At 46.7% G+C, this 5,874-nt stretch overlaps 1 long non-coding RNA gene across 1 annotated transcript; it reads right to left on the reverse strand.

Moving 5' to 3' along the window:
- Window positions 1-496: 496 nt before the first annotated feature.
- On the reverse strand, window positions 497-1,825 carry LOC309359621. Its single transcript, XR_014163863.1, has 2 exons — window positions 1,654-1,825; window positions 497-955 (listed from the first exon to the last, which is right to left on the reverse strand). It is a non-coding gene; the product is annotated as an uncharacterized lncRNA (long non-coding RNA).
- Window positions 1,826-5,874: the final 4,049 nt, after the last annotated feature.

Here is a 5,874-nt window from a genome sequence, read left to right on the forward strand (position 1 = left end):
TAAGATGGTGGACCAAACTGTTCCAAACTGTGCTCATTTGGACACTTCTGAAGATATTGCCACCAAATTTGGCATAGTGGCTCCTGAGATTGAGCAGGAGGTTTTTGCCTCTGTCTGGAAGTCTGGAGGGGCATGAAGAGCCCTAGAAAGTAACAAATTGCAATATCCATGTATAAATACCAGTATCTTTCTATTTCTAACAATTCCAGAGCATTGCTTTCAGCTCATAAGGACATAATCTGCCCATTTGGTTGGTTGTGTGGGCAATTATCTCATCTCTAGATGCCCTGATCCTGGGCTGTAGCATTTGCATAAGCAGTGGGACTTTGGCTTATATTACACAGAGAAGTGTTATCCTTTCTCAGTTAATAATCAGCCGTGCACTCTGTTTGGCGTGGAAGCACTTCAGCATAATTAGCTGGTTAAAGAAGCCTGCCTATTGATTAACAGAACTAAATGACCCGTAATTAACAGCATGACTATAGTGCTAATCTGGTTTAGGATTTTTAATTTTTTTAGATACAGTATTATTTTCTCCTTCTCTCCAAAGGATCTAGAAACTGCCAGGTCTTTTCATCTGGAGGGAGCAGGTAGATGAAGGAGCCACTTCATGCTGTAATAGCTTTCAGCTATGGAGCTTTTTCAGAAGTGCATTGATGTAGCATAAAAAGGGCCCTGCTGGGGTGTTGGTTTAATCTCTAGGCCTGCCAAGTTGCATCTGCAAAGTCTGCACAGGCTTCCTCCCACCCCCACCCCCTTTAAAAGTACCGGTGTTGTAGTGAGCCAGAACATTTGCTCTGAACCGTTCTAAGATATCTTGGGAATCCAGCTTCAGATCTTGACGTTGGGTTCAGAATGAGATTTCTTGTTGTTGTTGCTTGCAGCAGGTTTGATGGCCAGTAGGTGTCTCTGTGGGCACCGAACAAAGAGCCAGCAGGGGTGTGATGAAAGGCTTCTGGAAGAAGTCACAAAGAATTAGAACATTGACTGCTTAGACCCACAGAGACAGGAAAAGGACGAGCCGCATGTAAGACCAGCAGTGCAGGTTGCTCACAAAGTGCACACTGCCATATATAGGCCAAAGGGGCAGAAGACCCTATAGTAGCAGGGATGGGGAACTCATGGTCCTCCAAATGTGGTGGAGCTCCAACCCTCATTAACCCCAAACAGCATGCCCTGTGGCCAGGGAACCTGCAGGCACCAGGGTAGACCTCTGTGAGTACATGGGTGCCCATGGGCGCCATAGTGGAGAATGCTGACCTGTAGCTTCTCTTCATAATCTTCTCCCCACAAGCATCAACATAAAAAAGGGTAAAGGACCCCTAACAGTTAAGTAAGTCCAGTCGTGAACGACTCTGGGGTTGCGGCGCTCATCTGGGTTTATTGGCCGAGGGGGCTGATGTTTGTCCACAGACAGTTTTTCTGGGTCATGTGGCCAGCATGACTAAGCCGCTTCTGGCAAAACCAGAGCAGCGCATGGCAACACCGTTTACATTCCTGCTGGAGTGGTACCTATTTATCTACTTGCACTTTTTGGTGTGCTTTCGAACTGCTAGGTTGGCAGGAGCTGGGACAGAGCAATGGGAGCTCACCCCATCGCGGGGATTCAAACCGCCGACCTTCTGATCGGCAAGCCTAGGTGTAATTTCTCACCTTCATCTCAACACCCTGGCACAACCCTTCCTTAGCTTCCTCTCCTCCGTGGGGAAGACTCATAGCTCATTGGTAGAGCATCTACCTTGCATGCAGAACAGGGGTGCCATCTTGCCCTCAGGATTGTGGGTGCCCACCACCACAATGTGGGCGTGTGACAGCAGATGCACACGCCAGCACGTAGTGTGTGTGACATCAAACATACTATGTACAGGCATGTGTGTGTGATATCACATGTCTGTGTTGCAGCGGCGGCAGCTCCTCTTCCTCCTTCTCTCCCTTTTCTGCAGTGAGCAACTCAGACTCAGAGGCAGAGAGACTTTGCCTCCATGTCTGGGTCCCACCCCCTGGAAAAGGGGGTGCCTCACTGGCTGACTGTGGAGGGTTCAGCGGAACTGCTTCTCTCTTGGAGGCAGCACCGCTGCCACCTGCTGACTTTTCTCACTGACTTTGTGGGTGCCCGGCCCCCACATTTCTATTACTGTGGGTGCCCAAGAACCCACGGTTCTCTGGATTTGGTTCCTGTGAGGAAGAAGGTCCCATGTTCAATCCCCAATGGCACTTCAGGGAGGGCTCAGAGAGAGACTCCCTGTCTGAAATGCTGAAGGGTTGCTACCAGTCAGTGTAGATGATACTGATCTAGATAGACCAATTGTCTGACTTGGCAAAAGGCCCATGTCCCACTTCTGCCTCTGTCCAAACTTAAATGGCAAGTTCCTTGAGAGCCAAGCCCTTTTGCTTAGGCAAATGGTGCAGACAGGCTATCCAGCTATTCCAATCTAAAAAATGCTAATTGCACTCCTGGGGAAAGAGGAGGCTGTTTCCCCTGTTCTTCGCTTTTTCGTAGCAAAGCACACTTCAACTGCTCCTTTTACCTGCGCTGTGTGAAGTCACAGCGGAGGTCTGTAGCTCCCCCCAGTCTGCCCTTTAAAGCATAAAGAGGCAGCTTGCAGGCCAGAATGGCTCCTTACTGCAGTGGGAGCAAGAGTTGAAAGCCGTATGAAATCTCACAGTGGCTTGCCAAAGGGCTCCTCTCCCTTGCCGGTTCACACTGATGTGTGATGGCACTCTGCAGGCTGCAAGCGGAGGACACAGAGAGTCGAAAACAGGTTATTGCATGGAAGCTTGTATACGAGGGAGAAAGAGAAATGCCCTTGGCAAGAGATGGGACCTGTTCTTCCTTTGCTTTGAAGAGTGGCCATTTGCCCCCATATGCAGTGGACGCTTGGGTTGTGAACGTGATCTGTGCGGGATGCACGTTTGCAACCCGCACGTGCGCAGACTCGGGTTGTGAATGTGTATCCTGCAGGGATTACGTTCGCAACCTGCATCTGCACACACACGGGTTGCGATTTGGCACTTCTGCACATGCACGACTACCGAAACCTGGAAAAACACAACCTGAAGTCTCTGTACATGTATGATTGTATTGGTGGGCTCTGGAATTCAATGGTGGGTTTAGATGTCAGAATCAGGTTTGGAGAAGGGGTGTAGCTCAGCGGTAGATCATCTCCTTTGCTTGCAGATGGGCCACTGGCTCTTCTTATGTTCTTAGACTATTCTGTATGAGGAGAGGAGATAGCAAAGAAAGTTAAGAGTTTGTTTCTATATGCAACAGCGGCCGCAAGATTAGTTTATGCAAAGAACTGGAAAGAAAAGGCTACCCCGACCAAGGAGCAGTGGCTGCATAAATTAATAGAATTTATGGAGCTTTGCGAGCATGAAAATAAGGAACTGGGATGAAATGAAAACAAGATGCGAGTGGGATTGTCTTGGAGAATGCTTAGAAAGAGATGGCATTATGGTAAATATGCAAGTGGGGATAAACCTGTGGTCAGCAGTAGACAAGATAAGTGAATTGAGGGGATGAAAAAGGATGGAAGAACCAAGGAGATGTAGAGAACCAAAGAAAGGGAAATAGGATGTCGGTGAAGGATAGGTTGGGAAGTCGATATAGGAGTATGAGAAGAAGAAGAAGAAGAAGAAGAAGAAGAAGAAGAAGAAGAAGAAGAAGAAGAAGAAGAAGAAGAAGAGCAGCTGTTTGGATTTGATAACCCGCTTTATCACTACCCTAAGGAGTCTCAAAGTGGCTAACAATCTCCTTTCCCTTCCTCCCCCACAACAAACACTCTGTAAGGTGAGTGAGACTGAGAGACTTCAGAGAAGTGTGACTGGCCCAAGGTCACCCAGCAGCTGCATGTGGAAGAGCAGGGAAGTGAACCCGGTTCACCAGATTATGAGTCCACCACTCTTAACCACACTGGCTCTCATGTGTTAAATGCATGTAAACTGTAAATGTTAAGATGTTAAATGCATGTAAACTGTAAACCGGAAGATGCATAAATAAATAATAAAAAGGAATATGCTTTATGGAACACATATCTCCAAGTTTGTGAGAACCTGATTGGCTCTTGTTTGGTTTCCAGGCTGTTTTTGATTTTTATAACGCTTCAGCTGGAGTTGCAGAAGCTGTAGTCCTCAAGATGTTGCTGGACTATAGCTCCTCATCATACTTGACTACTGACTATGCTAGCTGGGGCTAATGGGAGATCAACTCCATTTGGGGGGGGCACAGGTTCCCTGTCTCTGACCTCAGTGGACTAGGGCCACAGTAGCTGAAAGGCCACCAACTCCCATATGAACGGGCCACTACCTGTCATATGGCCATATTTACTCTGCTGATCTTGAGAGGCTACACTGTATGCCTTCAGCCTTTATTACAAGAGGCAGGTCCTTCTTCAGGGTAGCACCTACCGTAGATTATGGAACTCCTTTGAGGATGGCCCATAGTTCAGTGGTTAGACATCTGCCTTGCATGCAGAAGGTATCTGGTTCAATCCCTGGCATCTCCAGATATGGCTAGGAAAGAACCCTGCCTTGGACTCTGGAGAGGTGGTGCCAGTAAGTGTGGACAATATTGAACCAGATGGAGCTTCCTATATTTCTGTGTTCTTGCGGGAGGCTCAGCTGGATCCTTCACAACTGGGGTTTAACAGCAAGCTAAAACCTTGATTTTCTGGATAGTATTTGATAATGTACTTGCTGCTGTCATGTAATTGGCTGCATTATTGTTTTTATTATGCTTTTACATGTACAGTGGTACCTTGGGTTAAGAACGTAATTCATTCTGGAGGTCTGTTCTTAACCTGAAACTGTTCTTAACCTGAGGTACCGCTTTAGCTAATGGGGCCTCCTGCTGCTGCAGCGCTGCCACCGTGCAATTTCTGTTCTCATCCTGAAGCAAAGTTCTTAACCCAAGGTACTATTTCTGGGTTAGCAGAGTCTGTAACCTGAAGCATCTGTAACCTGAAGCGTCTGTAACCCAAGGTACCACTGTATTTGGTTGGGTCCTGTTGTTACTGAATCTCTGTTTCTACTTACTACTACAGTGGTACCTTGGTTTACGAACTTAATTCTTTCTGGAGGTCCGTTCTTAACCTGAAACTGTTCTTAACCTGAGGTACCACTTTAGCTAATGGGGCCTCCCACTGCTGCCACGCTGCCAGCGTGCGATTTCTGTTCTCATCCTGAAGCAAAGTTCTTAACCCGAGGTACTATTTCTGGGTTAGCGGAGTCTGTAACCTAAAGCGTCTGTAACCTGAAGCATCTGTAACCTGAGGTACTACTGTATTCTTTATTTTGATCTGCAGCAGTCAGCCAGTGATCCTGCTTAGCTCTGTGCCTATGAAAAACTTCACTCACTGATTTTGGCAGATCTGCATGTTCAAAGGCATTAGACTAGTGCCTGTTTTCTTTTCTTTTCTTTCTAGCCAGATGATAATCCTAGATCCAAACCCCTAGATTTGCTAACCGAGATTATGGGCAGCTCTCTCTTTCCAGAGATGTTCTGCAAGCGGAAACGCTGCTAATGAATTCTTAAGAGATATTTCTTATGAAGCACATTATAACATGCAGATAATCTGAAGAGAGCCTGTGCTTGCATAATAGAGATTTAATAGATATAACAAGACAATTAAAACCTCATTAGGCTTGACCTCGCTTGGCGAGATGCACCAGGAAGTACCACTTTGTCTCTCTTTAATAGGCAGCCTGGTTCAGGAACAAACACATGAGTCAGGAAAGAGGATACCAGCAGGCTTTAAACGCAGTCAAAAGTTGAAGGTCACACCCACACAATGCATTTGAAGCATCTTTGAAGCCCGTGGCTCCCCACAAATAATTTTCAGAACTGTAGCTTATTAAGGGTGCTGTAAATTATAG

The sequence above is a fragment of the Podarcis melisellensis genome, assembly GCF_964234715.1.
Source record: "Podarcis melisellensis genome assembly, chromosome: 16".
NCBI lineage: Eukaryota > Metazoa > Chordata > Lepidosauria > Squamata > Lacertidae > Podarcis > Podarcis melisellensis.